This window comes from Piliocolobus tephrosceles, chromosome 1, assembly GCF_002776525.5.
Source record: "Piliocolobus tephrosceles isolate RC106 chromosome 1, ASM277652v3, whole genome shotgun sequence".
Taxonomy (NCBI): Eukaryota; Metazoa; Chordata; class Mammalia; order Primates; family Cercopithecidae; genus Piliocolobus; species Piliocolobus tephrosceles.
In genome coordinates this window covers 66000573-66027325 of record NC_045434.1, presented here as the reverse complement: position 1 = coordinate 66027325, position 26753 = coordinate 66000573, and the positions used below count along the sequence as shown (strand labels likewise).

The 26753-nt window shown below is 40.7% G+C and overlaps 1 pseudogene; it reads right to left on the bottom strand.

The window, feature by feature from the left end:
- Nucleotides 1-14600: 14600 nt before the first annotated feature.
- On the bottom strand, nucleotides 14601-15303 carry LOC113225221 (annotated as a pseudogene).
- Nucleotides 15304-26753: the final 11450 nt, after the last annotated feature.

Below are 26753 nucleotides of genomic sequence, written 5' to 3'. Positions count from 1 at the left end.
ATATATACTATATAATACATATTATACATATGAGTATATAATACATAATATATAAAATAAACAATTAGCTATATATTATAATATATGGAATTATAATGTGTATATATATATATAATATGTATTTTACACACATGCACACACATATCCTATTGGTCTATTTCTCTGAAGAACACAGACTAATACAAAAGGTCAACCAAAAAAATCTAAATTGTAAAAGAATGAAAGCCGCCTCCTTATGATAAGTAGTGCATGGTTAAGCAGGAGGGACTCTGGTGTCAGACCACCTGGGCTTTAGTGCTGGCTCTGCTCCCTCCTGTTTGTTCTAGGAAGCCTCAGTGACCGCCTCTTTATAAAGGGGATAATCATAAATGAGATGATGCAAATACAATTCTTTGCACAGTGCTTGGCAATCGGTAAGTGTCTGTTACTTTTCTTAGGTATTGGTTATTTCTTTCAATCAGTTACCAAGAAATCTTGGCAAAATAACTTACTCTACCTTTTTTGCAAATGAAAAAACCTAGAGGGAAAAATAGGCATAACTTTCCTCTTTTTTCTTCTTGGAAGGGATGCATGAGGTCAAAATGGATAAGAAAAGGGCCAGGCGTCGTGACTCATGCCTGTAATCCCAGTGCTTTGGGAGGCTGAGGCAGGAGGATCACTGCAAGGCTCAAGACCACTGCAAAGATTCATCATTTAGTCAGTAACTGCTTTCAAAGGAGAGGAGAGAGGCCTTCTTGGAGAGCTCAGCCAGTGCAAACAGCAGTCATTTCTCCGTCACAGCTCTCGGGTCATTCAAACAGGAAAGCGTAGTGGAATGCAGATTGCCAGGGAAAAGCATTCTTCCAAAATAATGCACATAGCTTTGTGGGCCTCCCTTAGTTTTAAAAATTATTTCTTAAGAAAGAAAGAGTCCTCCCTGGTGTAGATATAAAATTATTTTAGGCTGGGCACAGTGGCTTATGCCTGTAATCCCAGCACTTTGGGAGGCCGAGGCAGGCAGATCACTTGAGGTCAGGAGTTCAAGATCAGGCTGGCTAATATGGCAAAACTCTGTCTCTACTAAAAATACAAAAATTAGCCAGGTGCAGTGGCGCACATCTGAAATCCCAGCTACTCAGGAGGGTCAGGCAGGAGAATCACTTGAACCTGGGAGCCAGAGGTTGCAGTGAGCCAAGATTGTGCCACTGCATTCCAGCCTGGGCGACAGAGCAAGACCTTGTCTCAAAATAAATAAGTAAATAAATAAATAAATAAAATTCTTTTAGTGGCACCTGCACCTAGTAAATAGCATCTGATGGAGGAGACTCAAATGCCAGTGCTGAACTTCTGAGGGAGCGGGTGCTCCTCCTTCAGTTCTTGACTCTGTCTTTCCCTCTCCACACTCACCTCATTCACATTGCTGGGGAGTTTGTACACTCTTGTGGCTTCAGCTGATGCCTCTCAGATGGAAACTACAAGACCTTCCTCTGCATGCAACTCAACAACTGGACATTTCCACCTAGATGTCCAACTATTGCCTAGAACTCTACATTCTGAGGTACCACTCCCTATTCCTCCGGGCTCCTGGGCTACACCGTTTGAGTTGATCTTGACCGCACCCCTCCCCTTCATCAGTTCCTGCCATGATTTGCTCCCAGTTGTCTTTCAGGTTTATCTTTCTCTCTGCATCCCCATAGTTCAGGTGTTTCATGTTGCATGTCCAGATGCCTTCGACAGCCTTCGGGAGGCTCCCTGTTTCTCACCTATCTTTTGTCGAATCAATCTTTTAAAATACTCCTTGTGCCTTAACCTTCCCTTGCTCCAGACCCCACAGATACTTCCCACTGCCTGCTCCCCAGGTACAAGCTCCTCTGCCTGGTTTCCGCATTGTGCTCCTTTTCAGTTTATTCAACAGTTAGGCTATTTTCCAGCTTCAGCCAGCAGGCCCCTGCCTGCCCTCCAGCTCCATGATGTTCCTCCAGCCCCCTTTGCATGTGCATTCAGCAGGTGCGTAATGAAAGCTGGAGGACTCTGTGCGTGTTCTCTACTTTCCCCTCTCCCCACTGGCATCTACCACCCCGCATAGCCCTCCAAACCACTTCCACTTTATCTGCATTCTGATCCCATTTATTCTTTGTAATTTAAATTTTAATTACACAAGTGATAAAATGTTCCTTAAAAATAAACTTTATAGACAAGACTAAGGTCCCCTTTATCACTTCCTCCAATCTTCTTCCTTCCTTCCCCCTTGCCCAGGTAGCATGGCTAAGCGCTTGAGGAGTATACTTCCATGTATGGGTTTTTGTTTTGTTTTGTTTTTGTTTTGTTTTTTTTTTTGCCATTTTCATTTATATATGTATATAGGCTCATTAAGGATTTGTAGAATTTATATTGTATGTGCCAAGTAAAAAATATCAATGGCATCATATATTTACATTTTGTAAACTTGCTGGACATCTATCCATGTTAGCCTACTTGGAGGAGCCTCACACTGGTTATCTGATGTGGACGGCTCTGTAGTATGAATAACCACTCATTTAACCATTACCTCTTTTATGGGTATTAGGTTATTCCAGTGTCTATGTGTGCAAACTCTGCTTCATGAAACAACCCAGGAATACTTCCTTTTGTCTGCGTGTGGATTGCGTTTGCATCTGTTTTCTTCTCAGGATCATATAGTAAGGTTAAAATTAAGCCGATATTTATTGAGCAATTCTTATGTAGCAGGCACTGAGGCATTTTTACAACAAACCTTGAGTTAGAGATACTCATTTTCCATTCTATAGATGAGAAAACTGAGGCTTCAAGAGACAAAGTGAATCAGGTTTTGAAAACACATTAAAATGGTTGTTCCTAACAGTCACTTGTGCTGGGTTCTTCCCAGAACTCCCCATTGTGAATCTCATGATGGTGGAAACGACATACCATGCCTCTTTTTATCCTCTAATATATCCTGGCTACACAATAAATCTCAATAAAACTTGATTGATTATTTGGGAGACAAATTAGCACTATTGTATTAACTAGCAGGATATCTTATTTAGGTATTTTAGCAACAATAAGAAGACGCTAACATCACTGAGTAGCTGGTTAAAATATTATTAGAAGTTAATTCATATTTTAGCAGATAATTCCTAATTAATTTGCTGTAGTTATCTTGTTAAATGTCAATTAAATCTCTCCACATCCCTTACAGGTTTCTGCTATTCATAAAATGTAATTATACAGCTATTGCTCATGTACTTTTTATTGCTTATACAATCTACCAGTTAAATACAAGTCAAAAAGATTTATCTTCCGAGTTCTTAATAACGTCACTAAATGTTCTAATTAATAATCAATAACCTATTTGCATAATTAATTAAAGAAAGAATCCTAATGGAATGGTGCCTTGTAGCTAGCCACACTGAGCCTGGAACTTTCATCTCCTATAGCAATCCTAGCTCAGAGTGGAAGAGTTTATTTGAACAACTTGTTCCTTCCGGGCACAGAGAAGTGCTGGGCTTAGCATTAGTGATGGGAACTCAGATGATTCTGCTGGGAAATCCTTATGTACATTGTTTCTTAACAATGTGTAATGTAAGTATCTCCATGGAATGTAACCTATTTGTTGGATATGAATTTTCACTAATAAGGCTCAAGTGAAGAAAAATAAGTTTCTTCATCTTCTTAAAAGCAATTCAATTTTCTGAACCTAAGCCCTCATTCCATCTGATGCAGAAATGTAATCTAGTCACTTCTGAGTAAATTTACTCTTATGTAGTATCTACTTGGATACTACATCCTAAATGGGGTTAGGATTCAGTTACATTATAGATTTGAAAAAATTCTCCATTTCAGTTTGTTCCCTCCCCTACCTCCTTGGCACAGGTTTTTAGCTGGAGAGGAGGTGGTTTTGCAATGGTCCCCCACCATGGTGTCATCTGGACAGGAGCTGCCCATTTCTCAGGGTCTACCTGTCTTGATCCTGAGCTGTTGTCCTTTGGGATGTAACATGAATGTTTGATCTTTGAGGGAGCCCCTTTCACACTTCCCCACCACAAGGTGTTCGGTCATCCCAATCCTTTAGGAGCTGCATTCTCTGAAGTATTTGTGGTTTTGCTGTAGCTTCCACCATCAGGGCTCACAGGGTTACTCTTCATTTTCCTTGTTTGGACTCCCAGGCTCCTGTGCATCCATCAGCCCTTCCTCATCCTTCTTGCGAGCTTGAAGATCACATGGTTCTGAGTCTTTCTGTGACCCTAGAAAGGCTAAGGGGGCACTCAGGGGTCCTCACTGCTGCAGCATAGCCTTGCAATCTTTCTGCTTTGTTGTTCACCTGCCCAAAGGCACCAGGGTCCCTGGAAGGAATGTTAAAGACTGAATCTCTCTGCATCTATCTCTCTCTATGCTGAAAACATAGGTCTCTCTCTGACCCAGAAAAACAGTGATTCTTGTTCTACTGCCTTCTTTCAAATTATCTGGGTGTGGTAGGGGCATGACACAAGGAGGAATCCACATCTCTGCTTCCTGGATTCCCCTCTGACTCCTTCCTCTCTCTTTTACATATGGAGAAAACAGTTGGGGCAGAGATGTTTCTACTTAGATGCATTCCTTTTCTTATATTTTCTGTCTGGCACCAGAAATCTCAACACTTTCTTTCAGAAGCTGACAATGTGACATCTTTGTTCTCTAGCTCTGGGGTTGAAGGTGGCCCCTTGTCAACAACTGGAGCAAGGATGGACACAGGGAGGTTTAAAAAAAAAAAAAAGAACTGGCTGGGCACAGTCACTCACGCTTGTAATCCTAACACTTGGAGAAGCTGAGGCAAAAGGATTGTTTGAGTCCAGGAGTTCGACACCAGCCTGGGCAACATAGGGAGACCCTGTCTTTACACACACACACACACACACGCCAGGCCTGATGTCGCATACCTGTAGTCCCAGCTACTCAGGAGGCTGAGATGAGAGGATCTCTTGATCCCAGGAGCTAAAGGTTGCAGTGAGCCATGATCACACCACTGCACTCCAGCCTGGGCAACAGAGTGAGACCCCGCCTCAAAAAAAAAAAAAAAATTGTGCCAGGTAAGATCTCAAATTGTTACTCTATCACACCATTATCATGTCAGAACGAAGGCTGATGATGCTGAAATATCTGAAGCCATCCAATGTTCATTTCAAAGAGGACCAACCCAAATCAATGACGCAGAGGCAGAGAGGCAAGGATGGAACCTGAGGACTGCATGAAGTGGGATTCATCCAGCTGTGAAGTCAGTTTTTCTTGCCTAAATTCAAGAGGATGAACGAGTTGACCCCCTAAAGGGACTTTCCATTTCCAGCAAGTTTCTCTTAAAACAGAGAAAAAGTGCTTGTCTGGCCTTTTTTTTTTTTTTTTTTTACTCCAACTCTTCTGGTTTTACTTAAAACATAAGTCTATATGCTTGGGGCTGAGAGCTACACATTCTTAAGCATTTTCAAAGAAGCAAAAAAAAAAAAAAAAAGAAAAGGATTTAAAATAAAATCCCATCATTGTTCATTGAACAGCAAAGTGCAACTGGCGAAAAGAAATAGTATTTTGATTTGGAAGAAAAAAACTGCTGAGCACATCCGGAGGCTCTTAATGGAGTTGCCTCTGTTCAGACAACAGTGGCAGAACAGCCACACATCAGATCAACCAGACATATTATCACCCCCTGTAAAGGCGATTGCTTGTCATCTTTTATGAAGCGTCTGCCCCTTTTGGTTGTCAACAGTGAGGAGCCTTACACCTTCTTTCCTGCTTATTCTTCCTCCTGGATCTTATCATGGGGGAACTGCTTCTCCACAACGACCCTTCTCACAGAGAAGAGCTGCTGACTCTGTCCAGGATAACAGAAATAAGACGAAACAGGATGAGTCTATTTCGCAAAGCTGGGAAAGGATTGCCAGTCAGCTCAGCACCAGCACACTGGATAGCAGCACAGGAAGTTCCTCTGAAGATCATCTTGTCTATCTTCTGTCTTTTGCAAGATGCTCTTCTAGAGATCCCTCCCTCACCTCGGAAGTCTCCAGGGAAGGACGCTCCTCAGCTTCCTGCTATTGGCCATGACAATGTCTTATATTTGGAATGCTTTATATCTAATTGAAATCTTTTCTGTCATCTTTTACTTTCCTTCTTCCTCACAAAGTTTGCCCCCATAACAAAATTATAAAATAAGTAAAGGTTAGTTTTAGTGCCTTCTCTTCTCTCCCCACCCCCACTCTTTAATGCATCCTCTGCTCTTTCCGTGTTCCAAGGTTTTCTGTGTCTTGGTTGTCATAAAGGAAAGTAGATGGATATGGTTTTTTTTTTTTTTTCCTAAGACATTGGTCCCTTGCAAGATAAGATCTGCAAGAAGCAAGCAATGCTTAATACAAAATGCTGAATTATTAATGATGACATTTCAGGAAACTCTAAAAGGGATATTGGGGTTAGGGTGAACTTTGCCCACATCTCTCAAGTAATATCATGCATGTAAGATTAACCATGAGTATTGAGTCAAGGCAGCCAGCCTAAACTTTGGGAGACCTGCATCCGTTCCCCCTTAATAGCTTTGCCACTTTCGTTGATTTATTCAACCTCTTGGAGCCTCATTTCGCCTATCGGCAAAATGGGAGTAATTGGCCTACTTTACAGGCTGTTGTGAGGATTACAAGAGATGATGTAGATAATGCACATTCTACAATGCCTGCCAGGTATATTGTCCTTAATACAAACTGGCTGTCATTATTATTATTGTTGTTATCCATGGTTACTTTTTATGAATACAATCCAAAGATTTTCAGCCAAGCCAGTGGAATACTAAAAAGTTTGAGTGGGGAGCAGTTAATCTTTCTGCTGATATACTTGATAAATATTACTATATGACTAACAAATATCTTTCTCTCTCCCCAGGATAACATAGGCAGGTAGCAAAGAAAAAGAGGCACAGAAGAAGCTCCCCAGAGCACAGTGGGAGTGGGTAGGCAGTGAGTAGGAGTGAGGATGGCTGTCCTTGTCCTCTGTCTGCCCTAAACATTTTTGTGGTTCCCATTAAACAGTGTGAATGTCAACAAGGGCTGGGATTTGGGTTGAACTTACTCATACTTCACATCTCCATATTTCATATTTCCCAGGACTGACCCACATGCAGCCTCTTTCATTCTGAGATAGAGGTCTGCTTAGCATACAGCCAAGTAGATAGACGAATCGTGATTTGGTGAAACCTAGAAGAATTATGAACTGTAGCAAAAACAGCCAATGAAGGCATAGCTAAGGCATATTTTCCTTTTCCCCTTGATATCAGTGGAAATGTGCATCTTCAGGCATCACAGAAATAATCACCCACTCTATATATTTTCCCCTTTTTATGGTTTTTATTGGTATAGCAACATTATTCAAGCTAGGCTCTTCCATCTCCCAAGCCAATTTCTTTTGCATCTGTGTTTATATTGATGCTATTCAAACAATGATCTTCCACTTCCCCTGTCAGTTTCCATCGTGCATTTCACATATTATGAACTTATTTAAACAAAAATAATCCTCTCTGGGTACATTTCTTTTCCATCTGTTTCTCCCCTGCCCTATACTACCAATTCTCATTTCAAAACAACATTGCAATATCATTTATTGTTATTTTCTCTTGTTTTTAAGCTTCTTCTATAGCATTCAGAGTGGAAAGGTTGGGTGGGGGGAAATACAGAGCATTAATGATTTGTAGTCAAGAAGGTATTTCATACACAAAATGTTTCTAAAAGGATTTCTATCAATTTTTAAGAGCAATGAGATCTCAGCAATTATGACATCCTATATTTGTAGGGTGCTTTACAGTTAGTTTTTCATGTACTTTCACTAAGTGTCATTTTAAGGAGCTTGGAAAAAGAAAAGAAAAAGGAAAAATAGAGCTTGTTATGTAGATCATTCTAAATATACAGATTTTTGGCAACCTATAATACACTCTGTTGAGGTCAAAATAAAATGTAAAGGTGGATCTCTAAACTTAACATTGTATTTTTAGAATCACACAATAGTGATTCTAGACATACCTAGAGACTGGGTGGTCTTTGGTGTGTCTGAAGAGCAAAGAGAAGGTGGGGGGTTTATTAGAAAGGGAAATGTTATTATTTTGAAAGAAAGTTTCTTGGCACTGGGAGAATTTTAGGAGATGGTAAGCTCTCATTGGTGAATGATGGTGGTAGGTAAAATCTAGTCTTAAAAGTTGTGGCAGGCTGTTTCAGCAGCTATTGGATCTAACTAGTTTTAGAGTTACAGCAGGCAGTTTCAGCAACTAGGCTTGCAGAGAATTAAATTCTTTGCACAGTGTTATTTGCCCTAAGTGTTTCCCCACCGTGGCTTCTTGACTCTGATTCAGTTGGGTTATGACAAGAGTGACCCAATTCATATAATCACTTTTCAAACTGGACATGCAGATGTTTGAATCATTTGCCTGTCTCCAATATGCCTGGTATTGTGGGGACACAGCTATTTGTCTACTAGAATCCATGTGAGATGGTGGGGGTTTGCTTGGAATTGTTCTTAATTTTGGAAATGATGTAAACAGAGAGAGGTAAATCTGTCCCTAAATATGAATACATGTTTAGCTTAATAATATTTCTTTATAGTTCCCATTTGTTTAGAGATTGTATTCTGTTTCCCAGGCTCAGAAAGACTTGTTAGAAATACTCTAATGCTTTCTAAATCAGGTGTCTGTGCACCTATTTCCATATAGATATCTTAGGAGCATGAGCGATAATTTATTCTCATAATCTGCCTACAAAAGAAGGTGGTTCCTCCTTCCTCTGCCAGCCTTGCCCAGATGAAAGGGCCAGAGCCTCCTGCATGCTTCTGAGGCCAGCTGTGGGAAATCAACTGAGATTTTTGAAGAGAAATAAGCCTTTTTAGTCTTTGAAGAACCCACACTATGGTAGACAACTTCCAGAGGTCACTTAATTCTGCATGGAGTTTCTAACTCAACATGTATAAATGGGTCATGTTTCTTCCTCTGGAAAGGTAGATTTGACAAGTTAATATTATCTCACAGAACACATACTCTTCAAATGAGAGGTGCTGTAGTGATTCAGAGTTGTTTTTCAAGGGTTCGTGGGCTGGAATCTCTCACATGCAGGAAGAACACTGATGAGGCATCCATCCTGTCTGACCTCAATCCTTCCTGCAGCCTTGAAGCCCAATATTCCTGAGTTGAACTTTAAAACCTGCCCCAGGTTGGAGATTCTTGCTCCACTTTCTGCAGGCTAAAGTAGTAAGATTCTTCTAATTGTTTTTCATCTGTGATGGTTTTACAAGTGAGTAAGAGCTTATAAGTCTCTTTTACAGTTCATTACAACTGAGAAACCTTATTTAGTCAAAGAAAATTGTCCTTTGGGGAATGATTAGGATTAGCAAGGAGTAAAATCTTTTGGGGATAGAAAACATTCTCTGCATGGTACAGAAAACAAAAACAAAATCCCGAAACCTACTCCTCAATACAATTTCTCATTGAGTAAATGAAATGGCCTTTTCCTTTTCTCAACTCAACCCTATGAGTTTTAATCAATTTAGTTTCTGCTCTCCTGTCCTTGTTTTCTATTTTTCTCCAGTGGATCACTTCTGGTTTCAGTACCATAAAAGGATAGACTTTCTAAAAGTTGGAAAATCCAAAGTTAAAATATATAGCCTTGAATCATAGTTATTGAAAGTTCCTATGCAGTGTCTTAGATGGGTGAGGTCAAGCAAGTCAGACTCAAAAGGGGATTGAACTCTTCTTACCAGGAGAAATTAGCATCCTGTTATCTACAAATAGGTCATCCCCATCAGAAATCATCATAGGCGTGACCTTTGTAGTCTCACTGACATAATCTTTATTTCCAAAATCTTTTTTACTCCTGTAGTTCATCCTGGCCTCTTCTGGCTTGAAACAATCTCTTTCAGGAACTCTGGAGTCCATAATCTTGACTTCTTTACCAAGGCAGCTCACATTGCTTCTTTTTCTGGTCTTGATTATATTCAAATTCCACTGTCCCAACTAAATACTATCACATAGATAAAAGTAAAGGGATTTATAATCTCAAGAGGCTCAGAGATGTAGCCCTGATATGATGCACTCAATCATAGGAGGAGTAGCAGGGCATGAAGGGGTTTTGTAGAGTTTCTCAACACTTCATGGAAAGTTAGAATATCTGCCTGAATTCTCCATGTGAGGTCTAATAAATTTTTCTGATCATTTGTACATGTGCTAAACGATAATTTGAAGCATGTCTGAAAGATACGGTTCTATGTTTAGGCAGTTTTGACAGTCACTTTATTATAAATACCCTCTTGGTTTATGTCACTCTCCCTAAACTAAGTTTGAGGTGCAAAATCCTGGTTTTGGAATCTGAAGGCTTGCTTTCCAATGCTCTCTCTGTGGCAATCAATTGTGTGATCTTTGGTAAGTCACACAGTGGCTCTGGGACAATTTCACATTTGGAAAATGTGGAAGTAGGGCTGGGTGACCAAGGAGGGAGTTAAAGAGCTAGGTAAGCACAATGCTTTACACTGATTGTCCCAGGATAAGTTTACAGACCTTGTTGGGCTTCAGTATCATCAGAACATTTTAGTGAATGACAGATTTCTGTGCTCACCCCAACAAGTCCTATTCAGTAGTGTTTGCAGGGAGAAGCAGTCCAGTTGCTCATTTAATCAGTCCAGTTGCTTATTTAATCAGCGTGTTAGGTGACTTTGATGTTCAGGGTCCTCACATCATACCTTGAGAAACTTACCCAGGGAAGTATAATTCAGAGTCCCACAGAACCTCTCCTTTCCATCCCATCACTAGCACTAGAAAGGTCCTTGAGGGGTAAAAAGGGAAGATTTTTCATTGGGCTTAAAGCCCAAATGTCTGAGATAAAAGCAATCACACTAATGAATAACTAACAAGCATGGGTCCTTTCCAGATCAGGTTTTGAAAAGGCCAGTACAAACCAGCTGTGGCCAGTCAATACTGGCCTAAACTAGTTGGGCCATCACAGCCTATTTAAACTGATTGTGATCAGTTGAAACTACTCTAAATTGATCGGGTCCATCCATGACTAGTCAGAACCATCATAGACTGATTGTAGCTGGTCAAAATCAGTTGAAACCAGTTAGGTTCAGCCATAGCCAGTGTAAACCAGCTGTGACTCAGTAAAATTGGTCAAAACAAATTGGAACAGGCAGTAATGGAGCAAAACCAGCATAAATCTGTTGTGCCCAGTTCAAACCACTCTAAACTGGTCATGCCCTTTAATAACCATTAGAAACAGGTGTTATGGGCCACTTAATACTGGCCTAAACAAGTTGCAGCCAATCAGAACAGGTCTAAATCATTTGTGGCTAGTTATAACCAGTCAAAATGGTAAGAGCCTACCATGAACAATCAGAACCAGTATAAACTGGTTGTAACAAGTCACAGTTGAACCTAGCTGAAACCAGCATCAATATTTTGCAGCTGGTTCTCCGGGCGCAGTGGCTCACGCCTGTAATCCCAGAACTTTGGGAGGCTGAGGCAGGCGGATCACGAGGTCAGGAGATTGAGACCATCCTGGCTAACATGGTGAAATCCCCTCTCTACTAAAAATACAAAAAATTAGCCGGGCATGGTGGTGGGCACCTGTACCTGTAGTACCAGCTATTCGGGAGACTGAGGCAGGAGGATGGCGGTGAACCCAGGAGGCAGAGCTTGCAGTGAGCCAAGATTGCGCCACTGCACTCCAGCCTGGGTGACAGAAGGAGACTCCGTCTCTCTCTCTCTCTCTCTCTCTCTCTCTCTCTCTCTCTCTCTCTCTCTCTCTCTCTATATATATATATATATATATATATGGTCAAAAGTGGTCTAAAGCAGTTGTGGCCAGTTGAAATTGGTTAGAATCATCAATGACTGACTGAAACCCAGCAAAACTGGTTGTGGATGGTCTACGCAGGGTTTAAACCAGTCATAGCCAATCATAGCTGGTTCAGGCAAATTATGGCAGGTCAAAATCAGCCAAAACCAATTGCAGCTGATCAGAGGCAGCCTAAACTGGTTGAAGCTAGTCTAAACTGGTCAGAACCTGCCATGACCAGTCAGAATAGGCATAAACCAATTGCAGTCGGTCAAAATGAGTAATGAGTCAAAACTGATGGAGGCTGGGCATAGGTGGTCTAAAACAGTTGTGGCCAGTTAAAATAACTTGTGACCAGCCATAACCAGCTTAAATTGTCTGCATCCAGTCAGAACTGGTTTGAACTTATTGTGGCCTGTTGAAATCAGTCAGAACTGCTTGAATAAAAATCCACGACCAGTGAGAAACACAGAAACAAACTAGGGCCACTGAAAATTAGCCTAAATCAGTTATACCCTGTTAAAGCCAGTCTAAACCAGTTGTGGCTGGTCATAATAGGTCCAAATTGGTTTGGAACAGTCAAAACTGGTCTAAACCATTTGTAACAGACCATGACCAGTCAGAAATGGCCGAAATCAACTGTGGCTGGTAAAAACCAGCCTAAACCAGTTGTTCCATGTTCAATCTGTCTAACCCTGTCATGGTTGGTCATACGAATCCAAACTAACTGTGGCCAGAAGAAACCAGCCTAAACAGATTGTAGCCAGTTATAGTCAGTCTAAATCATTTGTGGCCAGTTAAAACTCATCTAAATCAGTTGGAAATAGCCCAGACCAGAAAGAACTGGTATAAACAGGTTGGGGCCAGTCACAACTGGTTGAAGCTGATCTCGGCCAGTTTAGACTAGCTTTTAGCTAGTTTCTCCTGGTTTTGACTCATTATGTCTGGCTTCAACGTTATGATGGGCAGTGTCCAGGGATAAACAGCAGTGTCCAGTGCTGACTGCTCATGACTGTTCATAGAACAGTGGCAGTACATGACGAACAGCAAGCCATAGATTATTGGAGTTCCTCAAATTAAAAATAAACTTTTGTGAATTGTGGTTTTGATTTGCCTATACCTTGTGAGTAATGATGCTGAACATATTTTCATGTGCTTCTTGGACATTTATAAATTGTTTTTGTAGAAATGGCTACTGAAGTCCTTGCTCAATGTTTAAAGTAGTTGAAACTGGCTTTGTTGTTTCTTGCCTGTGCAGAAGCTTTTTCACTTGATGTGATTCCATTTGTCAAATTTTGCTTTTGTTGCCTGTGTTTTTGAGGTCTTACTCCAGAAATCTGTGTCCAGAACAATATTCTGGAGTGTTTCTCCAATGTTTTCTTCTAGTAGTTGCATAGTTTTAAGTCTTAAATTTACAGCCTCAATCGATTTTCATTTGTTTATATGGCAAGAAATAGGAGTCTAGTTTCATTCTTCTGCATAAGGATATCCAGTTTTCCCAGTACTATTCATTGAAGAGACTATCCTTTTCCCAATGTATGTTATTGATGCCTTTGTTGAAAATGAGTTAACTGTATATTTGTGAATTTATTTCTGGGTTCTCTATGTTTATTTTTTATTTTTATTTTTTTAAATGCCCGTACATGTTTTATTAATAAAAACTAACAGTGTCAAGTTAAACAAGTCAAACAATGAAAGTCTTTTCATATTCCATAAAATATCACAGAAAAGTTTGTGTTTCAATAAAAAGACTCATTTTAGAACAGGCAGCTAATGTGCAGTTAATGGGTTTTGTGAATAAATTTTAAGAGACTATTGCCTGTCTTTAAATTCCTTTGTCTTTTTATATAAAAAAAGAACTATTAAAAATGATTGTCATATTTTGAGTTAAAAATTGTTAAAACATTCCCTATATTTAATTTCAATTTTATAATAGATTACAGAAGATGTTTATGAAACAAACACAACATTTGTTTCAGTACGTGTCTTTAAATGATAGACTTGTAAGTATGTAAACAACTATATAATAAAAGGGTTTCAAATGCTGCCTGTAAGAAATCAGGCAAATTTTACCATAAGCAATAAACCATTCCAAGTCTTCCAAGCCTGCCAGACAGTCTCCATAGCCGCACCAGTGTGGCAATAAGCTTTAACCAAACCAAACAAAAACAAACAAAAGCACTTTGCAATTTGTTGCTGCAAAATAGGGAGAGAAAAGAGTGTATAAACTTGATGGAATCACAACAGTCAATATAATTTAAGGGAGAATAAAGTCAGTAAGGTTGATGGTGTTTATTGTTTAGAAAGTCGAATTCCGCTGTTTGCTTGGGGCTCTTGGACACGGTACCACTGAACAAATGGACAACTCTGCAGTCTCACGCTCTGCCAGCATGGGTGCTGTCCAGACTCACGGCAAATAAACGGCATTCGGTGCTCACCATCCACAACAGGAGGGCGTTTTATTTTCATGTATGAGGATGAAATACAATTTCTTCAGCAAACTCAGCAAAAACTGTTAAGGGGCAAAAATTAAGTCTGCACTTAAAGAAAAACAGAAAATGAAAAAACACAAAATCCTGAAAAGTAAATAAATGCCCCTCATCAGCACACTGGTATCAAAACACACATCCACAGCATGTCTTACTCCTACGGGAAACAATCCTTGCTTATCGGAGGTGCATATCTAAATTCAAGGGCTTACCATTATCTTCTTAGGAGTAGGCCAAAAGGAAACAGAAAACCCACATTAAAGAAAAGTTTCTTTTCCCTAAACGTTTTCTTGAAGCTGAATGTGAAGTGGAGAGGACGTCAGTCGTCCTCATTGTTCTCGTTGAAGTCGTCGTCCTCGTCATCCTCCCGGACGCAGGACACCGGGGTCTCCACCCTGGAGCCACTGTACTGAGGTTGGAGCTTGTGGCCAGCATCCCATCCGCACCGTTGGTCAGGTCAGTGGCAGAGAGTTTCGTGCCGTTAGACGTGGAACGTGCCGTCGTGATGAACACGCCTCCAACAGTTAGTTCCCTGAGCCATTTCTGTCACGTACAGCTCCAGGGCCTCTGGGACCAGACTTCTGGCCATTTTAAGGTCTTCGGCAGAGCAGCTTCCAGACTCCAGCCCACAAGCCGTGCTCATCCGCTTCAGCACTTCTCAGACCTTCATGGAGAAATGCCACAGGCCTTGCTTGCCATTCTTTTCTCCTTTCCTGTTGCGCTTCCCGGCAGACCAACCACGGCTGGTTCTGAGAGGTAAAGTGAGTGCTGGCGGTGTGTGGCCTACTACCACGAGGGTATTTGACGCTGCCGGTTTCTAAGGTGTACTGGTTACCACTTGCTGGGCAATGTTGTCATTGAACTGTACAAAGATTTTCGACAAGAGCTGCTTCCCGAGCGGGTTGACAATGGAGGGGTGAACTGTCACAAGGGACACTAACGCCTTTTCCCGGACTAAGGTTCTGGTCTATGAAGACCTTGAGTTCTCCGTTGGCTTCAATTAGACCGGCAACTTTTGCCATGTTACCAGATCTGGGAAATCAATGCTGTAAACGATCACTCTCCCGAAGAAGAAAAATAATGTTTCTGGGCGCAGCCCCGGCGTCCCGGAGCAACGTGCAGACCCGCGGGACCACCCCAGACCCCGGCGGCGCCGGCCCAGCTGACAGGTAACTCTAACAAGTGGGCTTCCGGGATCCGAGTCGCGCGCCTGTCACTAGGCCTCCAGCTGCCTCTGCACGCCTCCCGCGCGCGCTGCAACCGGGTACCCTCAGGCCGCTGTGGGGCGGCCTCTCCTCCCCCACCCTCCGCGCTCCGGCCAACCCTGGCCCTGGCCAACTCTGGCCCTGGCCTCTACCCCCAGTCCGGCGCGGGCGCGGGCGCTGCTGTCAGCCGGAAGGGCCCAGGCCGGGACCCCTGCCCGGCGGTCACCTGGGGAGCCCCCACCGGCGCCGAGCGCGCGGTGTCGGGAAGGGCGCAAGTCTGGGCCGCGGGGCGCCTACATGCGGCGGGGGCGCGGGATAGGGTGGCCGGGGTTCCAGGCCCGCGCCCCGTGCACCCGTCCGCTCCCTTGGGCCCCGCCCACGGCATCCTCTAACCGCCGCACCTGGCTGCGGGACCCGGCCGCGTGGGCGGGGGAAGGGGCGGCGCTGAGAAGCGCAGGCTGGGGCCCGGCCTGGCTGTTCAGGTGGTCCCGGCCGTGGAGAGGTCCCTCTGGGTGCAGGGACCTCTATGTTTATTTATTTTTTGCCAGTACCATGCTGTTTTGGCTACTATAACTTTATAGAACATTTTGAAGTCTGGTAGTGGGATGCTTCCAACTTTGTTCTTTTTACTTAAGAATGCTTTGGCTGTTATGGGTCTTTTTTGGCTCCGTATTAGTTTTCGGATTATTGCTTCTATTTCTGTGAGGAATATTACTGATACTTTGCTAGGGATTGCATTGAATCTGTAGAACACTTTGAGTAATATGAACATTTAACAATATTGATTCTTCCAATATGTAAACATGGAATATCTTTTCCCTTTTTTGTGTGTCCCCTTCAATTTCTTTCATTGGTGTTTTATAGTTTTCATTCCAGAGATTTTTCACCTCTTTGGTTGGGTTGATTCATACTTCTTTTTCATAGCTATTGTACATTCTTGGTTTTCTTTTCCAGATTGTTCACTGTTGGCATATAGGAAGGCTATTGATTTTTGTGTGTTGATTTTTTATCTTGCAGTTTTACTGAATTTGTTTATCTGTTATGAGAGATTTTTGATTGAGTCTTTAGGTTTGTCCATATATAAGATAATATAATTTTCAATCAAGAATAATTTGACTTTATTATTTCCAGTTTATATGCCCTTTATGTCTTTTTCTTATCCAATTGCTCTGGCTAGGACTTACAGTACTATGTTGAAAAAAAGTAGTGAAAGTGGGCATTCTTGGTTTGTTCGGGATCTCAGGTTTTCCCAGTTCGATATGATACTAAACTAATTGCACCTGGTAAGAGAAGGTCTACCGTGGTTGTGGCCAGTTGAAACAGGACTGATTTGGTTGGAACTGGCCATAATCAGTCTGAACTGGCGTAAACCAATTGTAGCCAGACCAAGCTGGATAAAACTGGTTGAGGCCAGCCATAGCCAGTGTAAAGTGGCTGTGGCAGTAATAACTGGTCTAAACCAGTTGTGACCAGGTGTAATTGGTCTAAGCCTATCAGAACCAGCCATAATCTGGCAGAACTGGTGTGAACTGGTTGAGGCTGGCCCAAACCAGCCAAAACCAATTACAGATGGTCAGAACCAGTCTAAACTGGTTGTGGCCTGTCATAGCTATGCAAAACTAGTTTTGGCCAGTTGAAAACTGACTTAAACTTATGGCAACTGGTCATATTCAGTCTAAAGGGCATTCAAATGGAAAATAAGAAAGTCAAATCATCTTTGAAGATGATGTGATCTTCTGTATGGAAAAACCTTAAGACTTCACCAGAAAACTCTTATAACAGATAAGCAGTTCAGTAAAGTTGCAGGATACAAGATCAACATACAAAATCAATAGCCTTGTTATATGCCAACAGTGAACAACCTGAAAAACCCGGAAAGTGTGCAATGTACAATAGCTACAAAAAAATAGTAGGAAAAACAACTGAAGAAGTGAAATATCTCTGGAATGAAAACTATTAAATACCAATGAATGAAATTGAAGAGGACACACACAAAAGGGAAAGATATTCCATGTTTGTAGATTGGAAGGATTGAGGGGACACCAAGAGTGGGGACATGGTAGAGAAACAAACAAGACAGCCCAAAGGCAAAATTTGCTGGCTGTGCACTTTTGCTACAAGCTGTCTTCAGAGATGTAGACACAGAGCTGGCGAGAGTTGAGGGGATATAGAAGGAAATTGGTGAGAATGACAGATATAATTCATCTGGAAAATAAATGCCTGGGGTATTTTCTGAAAGGCATGCAGGTGAGAAATATGTGACTAAGAGATGGCTTGTTCCAGCAAGTACCCTATGGTGTCTGGCTGTGCCCTGAAGTCAAAAGCAGAGTTATTTGATCATATGACATCTGTGGGGTGATGGTAACTGTTAGCTTTAAGTAGACAGAGAATCTGTGCTGGGGCAGGTGTGTTTGTGCATGGAGGGCAGATGAGGATTGAGAGAGAGGAGTTGTGTATAATAAGTCCTAAAGGAGAGCGAATGCAGCTAAACAACTCAATAACTCTGTCCTAGTTTCAGCTCCATCAGTGCAAGGGCAAAGCATCGAAATTAGCCTTCAATACAGTTTATTTGTTGCTATCTAAATTCCAGTTTTTTTTTTGTCAAGTTGGTCCATTTGCATGCAAGGTTGCTAGCTCTAATCTACTCTGATAATGACTTGGGTAAGCAGGTTGAAAATGTCTTACTCCTCCCTAAAGGCTCACTATGTAGAAAGGAAGGAGAGTAAAGCAACCTTTTCATAATTAAACAAGGAAGAAAATTACATCACGTTTTTATACTTTTCATTTTTCTTTACCTCTCACAACTTTGGATGCTGAACTAGGGTTGGCAGGAACATGGACTGGAGAAGATGGGTGACATGTTTCTTGGAATTCGAACTTCTCTTTATCACGATGCCTTAGTAATGCTGCCCAGCCAATTTCTGCATTAAACAAACACAAATTGAAGGAGAGGAACATTATTTAATCTCCCCATGGCCAACGTCCATTAATAACCTAGATTTTCCTGAACCTAAATCTTTTATACAGCTAATTCATCTTCCTTTTTTTAAAAAATGGATTCTTCTCTAAGATTTATTCTCAAAGATACTTAATTCTTTCAACTAACTGATGAGATCGTGAGCTACGACATGGCTGAAATTTTATATTCTCCTTGTAAGAATTGAACACCACTCTTTTCAATTCCAATCCATTTCATTTAGTTCTGTTCTCTGCTGTCCCATTTTCCCTCTTGTTTCATTCTAGAAATCACCAGAGTCAGATCTTGAACTTAATACCCACTTTGAATGCTGAGATCAAGACTCCATTTTGATGGCCTGGGTTAAAACTCTGTAAGTGCTTAATTCCTTTGACCATCCCATTATCAACCTCTTCCCCCATCCCTTTCAGACACTAAACATAGAATAAATGGGATGCATTTACTTAAAAGCCCAGGAACTTTGTGAATGGCCAGCCAGCATTGGGGCATCACCAGAAGGAATTAATAGAAAGGAAAGCCAGCCCAAGGGGAAATTTTAAATAGGTGAAGTTTATTTAAATTCACTTAATCTCTCTTTTCCTCACCTTTCTTTCTTCTTATGGCTCCTTAATTAACTTCCCCCTTTCTCTTTTCTAGCCCCACAGAGTGTTCGTGCTACTTTCTGGCTATCCTAGACTATGTATATATATCTGCCTTGTACAGCACCACCATGGTTGCCTGACCCCTCTTTCTCATTCAGATATATATCGTCACAGACCTTGCTCTCTAGTGTCCTAAGTAAACCCTAGTTAACTGATAAGCTCAACTGTGCCAGAGAAGGTTAATATGGTGTTTTCTCCTTCAGATTTTGAATTTCAAAAGGAGACTTCAGAAGTTATTTAACCCAAAGGAATGCATATCTTTTGGTGGAATTCTAGGCGCCTTGGTAGACAATTTTTGAGATGAGTGGCCCTATTGCTCAGATGCCACCATGTATGTCATTTTCTATGTTGTCTCTAATTAAATTCAGTTCTGCCTCCGGGACTGTAATGGAGAAATTTTAGATAGGTATGCTTTCTAAGTGAATTACTGACTTTATTAATTTATGCAAACCACACCATTTGTTCATTTAATAGAGATTTACTGAGCATCTACTGTATTGCAAGTTGTGAGAGGTGCCTTGGATATACCTGATGCATAAGACAGTATGGCAGTAGTAAAATCTGAACAACCAGAGTTCACTTCCTGGCTTCCTCTAGGGAAGGAATAGTTGCCAAACCTGTCCCATTCATCATTAAAAAAAAAAAGATGAAGAATATGTATCACACACTTGAACTTAATCCATGCAGTTCGCTTACTGTGGTTCATGAAGAAAGGGTTTGGAAAAACAAGATAAATACTTCAGTCAGGGCATGCTGGCTGCTGAAGCATATTTAAAAATCAAATTACCATTTTAATGGTATGCATCGTTTCCATATCAAATGATGACATTATTGGCAAAGACTAGAAGGTGACACAATTTTGAGTGCTTAAACTGTCCCAACAATAGATGAAGCTATCTTAAAAGGACTACAAAGCCACTCCACCATCTGGCACCCTCTCTCCCCATCCTGGTGTGGATGGGGAAAAAGAACGCTTCCAAGTGGTGAAATGAAATGAAATTGGCTTGCCCTGAGGATGCACATTGAGGAGGGCCTGTTCGGCCATCTGACATTCTTCTTACTGTAACTGCATAAAGGGATGGCTTCCCAAGCAACAGTCTTATAAACAAACTATTTTTTATTATTACAAGTAGACAGGTTTATTGTAGAAAGCACAGCAGAACACCAAGCAAAAAAAAGAAGTCATTTATAAAACGTGGAAATAGCTAATATTGATATTTCAGTGTATATCCTTCCAGTCTTTAAAATTTCCTGTGTGCGTTCGTGTGTGTATGTTTATGTGTGTGTGTGTGTGTTTTCAAAGCAAAAATGAAATCAAACTGTATTATTTTCCATTTAACACAGGCTGACTTCATGAGCATGTGGCCTGTGCTTGGTTTAATGATCTGCTGTTGCCATCATGAAATACTTAATTTTATCTTTGAACTTGTGTGTTGTAAGTGAAGTCCGATGGGAGTGGAGGAGATGCATGCAATATGGGTGGCTCCTGTTCTTGATGCCTCATTTGCATATAATGTTCACAGTGCTCCATGAGCACAGAATTTCGATGGGTCCACAATGCAAGGGACTTTGTGAGACTGAAAGCAAGCATGAGGTAAGCATGTTACATCTATAACTGAATGCTCACCATCCTGAGGGACTGTGCTTTCCACTTGAACCACAGCTTGCTTCTAATGCAGAGAGAAGACAATGAACGTTTTAAGAAACATGAAGGACCAAGAAAACTTATCATATCCTTTCTTACACAGGTTACTTCCCTGTATTAGCCAAGCACTTGAAATGATGACATAGAAGGAAAAAGTAAGCAACCTGTAATTCCTTTCCTCTCAGTTCTTCCTTACTCATCAGTAAACCAAAGGTAGAGAGTGCTGGTAGACTGGGGGTACATCAAGAAGTGAAATAAAAACAGTTGAGTTTACTTTGTGAACTCATTTCCATGTTCTGGCAAGAGAGAAATACATATGTATATGAAAACTCAAAGTAGAAATTGTATAATTTTGGTGATTCTAAAAAAGAAAGGTTTTATTCACATTTTGAACTTGCACCACACGATAGAAAGATGAGTACAAATCATGCTAATAAATTTTTAAATTTTATTTACTTAACAACATTAAATAGTAAATTAAGAATTTCATGTCAAGTCAAATGAGAGACCACAGAAGAAAGGAAAGATACTTTTTTTTTGTTTAGGGCCCCTCATTTTCATTTTCCACTGGGCCCTATGAACTATATAGCCAGCCTTGACTGAATGATACATTGTGATCATTTTTTTCAAATCATTAAATATGATTTATTTTTATTTTTATTAGATGTTTTAATAGACTTTATTTTTAGAGAAATTTTAGGTTTACAGCAAAACTGAATGCAAGATACAGACAGCTCCAACGTATGTCTTGTCCTCACACACACACAGCCTCCCCTGTTATCAATATCCCCCAACTAGAGTGGTAAATTTTCTATAATTGATAAGCCTATATTGACATATCATTGTCACTCAATGTCCACAGTTTACATTAGAGTTCATTGTTGGTGTTGTACATTCTATGGGTTTGAATGAATTTATAATGACACATATCCACCATTATAGTATCTTACAGAATAGTTTCACTGCCCTAAAAATCTTCTGTGCTCCATAAACATGATTTTAAAAGATTATTACTAACATCTGTATAGTAAATGGCTTCAATTGATGAATTTACTTAACTTATTTTCTATAACTTTTTGGACATTTAGAAGATTTACCATGTGTTTCAATTAGTTGTTTATTATGGTATGGTGAAAATCTCTGTATGCCAATCCTTACATACATCTATGGCTGTTTCCTTAAGGAAATTCCAATAAGTAGTATTGCTAAGTCAAATGATATGTACATTTATAAGCATTTTGAGATATAGTGACACAGTTATCCTGGGAAAGTTGGTAACAATGTCCAATTTCTACCTTAATACAGCAACAACATTCAGTACTTCATCTGTCCCTTCAATTACTGTTTGTATCCATGCATTCAGTCTTTGGTGTTTTTCACCCACTTATTCTTTCATCAACAATCCCTACTCTGTGTCAGGTACTGTATCAGGAAGGTACTGGACCAAATGATGAAGACCTGACTTTATGGAACTGACTTGACTTTATGGAACTGACAGATGAGTGGGAAAGTTCAGACTGAACCCCACAAATACCTATGTATTTACAAACTGCAATGAGTTCTGTGAAGGAAAGGCTAGAGTGCTTTTAGAGCATTGAGTTGGCATCTTCACTTGGTTGGAGTGTCAAGAATGTTTCCCCTGAAGAGGTCATAGCTAGGTGAGACTTGAAGGAAAAGTTGAAATTAAGTTGGTAAAGGAAAGGAGAAGGAGAATGGAAGCGTCACAGACAGACGACCAGCCTGAGCAAACGCCTGTGGCAGGAGGGGTGAAGTCATGGAAGCGAAAGTCCAGTGTGGTTGGAGCACAGAGAGCAGAGGGGAAAGTTGAGAGAGACAAAGCTGGAGGCATGGATTAGGCCAGAGGTCCACAAACTGTGGCCAACAGGTTAGATCCAACTTGCTGTCTATTTTTATAAACAAAGTTTCATTTGAATACAGGCATGCTCATTTGTTTCTGTATTGTCTATGACTGCTTTTGAGTTACAATAGCAGAGGTAAGTAGTTCCAAGAGAGACTGCATGACCCCAAAAGGCTGCAATATTTACTGTTATGCCCTTTACGGAAAAAGCTTGCCTACTGCTAGACAAGACCATGCAAGGTCTTGAAGTCTGTAGAGAGGTTTCATTCTTTACCCTGGAACAGTGAGAAGTGATTAAAAGGTTGAAAGATATAAGTAGCATGTGATTTGTATTTTAGAATGGACTGGAAGGTGCAGAGGAAAACGCAGGGAGACCAGTGAAGACTGTCACAGTATTCCAGGCGAGAGCCAATGGACCCTTGCAAGAGGGTAGTGGCTTTAGAGATGGAAATTGAAAGACATTTGAGAAGCAAAACCAAGAGGATATAACATGATGGGAGAGGGAGAGAGTTATCAAAAATTACCCCTAGGTTTCTGTTTAGTACAATTGCATGAACCATGGTGCTCTTTACAGAAATAGGGAAGACTGGAAAAGGACCCATTGAGAGTGCCCAGGGAGATATTAATGAGTTCAGTGTGAGGTACCTTTGAGATAGCCAAGAGGATTTCGAACAGGCAATTGGATAAAGGTTTCTACAGCTCAGAAAAGTAGTGAATACTCCCCATTGTAATTTGGCCAAAAACGTACTTAGTATCTCATTATATATTTTCTACTGGGTTTATATTTGCCACTGAATTTTTAATACAAAGAACATTTATTTAGTGTCTATGATATGCTAAGCACTTGTGAGTTACTGCAAGAGAATACAAATACAAATAAAATAGGCTTTCTATTCTCAAGATTACACAATCTACAATATAAAGCAGTCACTAATGAATGGTATTAGAGTTGAGACCAAAAATGCTATGGGAGCAAAAAGCAAAAATAAAACCAAAATGATGTGAGAAGTGCAGTTATTCTGTCGGGGGGAGAAATCCACAAAGGAAGTGGTACTGGAGAAAGGATAAATGGGGTTTCAGACGGTAAAGAGGGGTGAGGTCAATGGATACCGGGGCAAAAGGAATAGCGTGAGCTGGAGAGTGGAGCTGAGAAAGGTTATCAGTTACTGGTGGGCAGTTCTTCTGAAATAAAAGAAATTTGTGGTTTTTCTATTCTTATTAAACCCAGGAGTACCTGCCTGAGCTTAGAACAATACTTGGCACCCTCATTCTGCTTTGGTCTAATCTTCATTTCTGGTGAGCATATGGTGCTTTGCCACCTATATTGCAGATATGAGATCTTATCTGACTGATTCCTTACTCCCATAGTGAAATAATTAATTGTTTTATCCTTTGCACTCTCATATTCCTTTATCTTTTATGCTTAAATTGCTCTTGTCACACACTATTGGGGTTAAATATAGATGCATTTATCTATCTACCAGGACATAAACTTATTAAGGGTTGCTATTCTGTCTTCTACATCTTTGGACCCTCAGTGCCTAGAACAGTGCAAAGTAATAGCAACAACAATGGCAAACATCTGCTGAATCAAATTAAATGGAAGCCAGAAACTTCTGGCTCTAGTGCTGGTGTTTGAGTGATCTAATGGAAAGTCCCGGGCTACATGCTGGTGAGGACTGGGAGCAAGAGAAGAAATTGAATTTGAATAATTGAATTTTAAGAAGCAGGCATATGCTTCTGCTGTAACCTCACCACACCAGACAGCATAGCCCAGATGCAAATCAAAATGCATTATGTATTTAATGTGTCTCATGGGGTTGGCATCCGAGATAATAGGAAGAGAAGGCAGGGATTATAATCAAAGTAGTAACATCTAAAGACATTTAGCTGGTGGGGAAAGATCAGGGCATATCTTTGGATATTTAGTCAATCTTGTGCTAGAGAAGAGTGGATATGATTGAGGGATGTGTGTGTTGGGGGGGGGAGATGTGGGTGTGTTTGTGTGTGCTGTAGATAATTTAGAGACAGAAGAAATGAAGTGGAAAAATCAGGATCTCTGGGGCAGGTGTTTCTTGGAGTTTTGAGAGTTGGATATCAATTCTGATTGTTGGTACTAATGTATGGTGCTTGAATTTGAGAATAATAAAAATATTTTGCCCCTGGGGAAACAATGTGTTGTTTTTCAGTTTCTCCTGAAGTTAGGGCAAGAGAAAATGAGATTTTGTGGAACCAAGAAGAAATTAAGTTAGGAGGAAGAGGGAAGATATCTAACACCTGCCATATGCCAAGCACTTTGTCTTCTTAAATATACCTCCAACATAGTTATAAGTGAGGTATCAGTATCTATGTTTTGAGTGAGAGAAAATGGAGGACCAGAGAGGTTGAATAACATCCTTAATATCACACAGTTGAGAAGAGGCAGGGCTGGGGTTCAGACTCACATTTGATTAATTACAAAGCCCCTGATTTCATCACCACCCTCTCTTATCTTCCTAGATTCTGAAATCTGAAAAGTGGCTATAAAACTTTTGTGTGATACCCTCCTACACAGACACATAAGGGGTGGCAATATAGGTGTTGTCGTGATGGGGACTCATTGTTATTGAGGGGCAGGTAGATAGATAGCCTCGATGAGCTCTGGGTGCCTCATTTAGATCTACAGTATCCTTATGAGTAAGCCCTACGTTCCCTTGTGATGCTGTTGTACTAGAAAAGTTGTGATTTTCATCTAAAGGTCTTAGAACTGTCTTCTAGATTCCAAACAGAGAGACAGAAAAGAGAGGATAAAAGGAAGTTGAGAATTCCCAGGATACTAAAGGCTGACAAAACTCTAGTTATTGTACATTACAAACTACCTTCATGATCATTTAATGCAGTGCTTTCACTTTACAGATAAAGACACTAAAGCCAGGGACTGACTCCAGAAAATTTATTTCGAAATGTCAAATATACCCCTGTAGTCTTGCTACAGTCCCTTTCAGCAAGTCTTCACCTCCCTGGACATTTCCACTCCCCAGGAGCACATGGCCCTTATCATTTTTTATAGGGCCTTTCCCCCAGAGAGTTCTCAAATTCAGGACTTGGTAAGGTCTGAACATATTACCCTTATTGGATTTTCTGTATTTAAGAAATCTAAATGCCCCTCATTTAAAAAATATATATTCTCATAAAAATTTTAGAACATAAAATTAATATAAGAATATCATTTGATATTCTTCCATCCAAACACAACCATTCTTAATAGTTTAGTAACAGTTTCCTTCCAGTCTTTTTTGCTTTTCAAATGTATCCTTGTTTCCATGTTGCATTAGGAAACAATTTGAATAGGGGAGTTCAAAACTAAATTTCAGGCATGTGGGACTGATGTTTGGCTCTGTGAATGAGCGCACACACACACACTATATATATATACACACACACACATATACACACACATATATACAGATATACACACACACACACACACACACACACATATACATATTTAGTGGCCCCGGAGTGGTGTAAGCTGGCACCAATGTTAGTGGGCCCAGACAGGCCTATATATATATACACACACACACACACATACACACACACACATATGTGTATATATATATGTGTGTGTATATATACATATATATAGAGAGTGTGTGTGTGTATGTGTGTGAGTATGTGTATGTGTAGGGGTAGAAAAGATTGGAAAGTTGGGTTTGGGGGGATTGTAGTAACCCCAACCTAGCATCTTTTAAATCCATGGCATGAGTGACTGCCACAACTCTCTCAGACCTGGGGCTGAGTGCTTTCCTTGGCAAAGGGGTGCCCAACAGCCCCAAACACTTAGCATAATTCATGTCCTTTGGGTGTCATTCAAATGGGGACCACAACATGATCAAATGATGGCTGGATAACCACAATGTCTGCTCCTGCCATCTCTGGTCATGAAAAACTGCTCGCAAAAGAAGCAGCAAGAAATAGAATTTTTAAAAAATCATCCAAAAGGAGTCAGACTCCTTTGGGAATTCATCAATGCCATCTTGTCACCGGTCAGAGGCAGAGCAATTGAGAGATCAGGAGCTGAGTTATCTGCTTTCTCAGTCTAGAAAGAAGAAAACTGGCTCCGTCAGGGCCAACCGAAGGAACATGCTTCCAGGATCACACAGA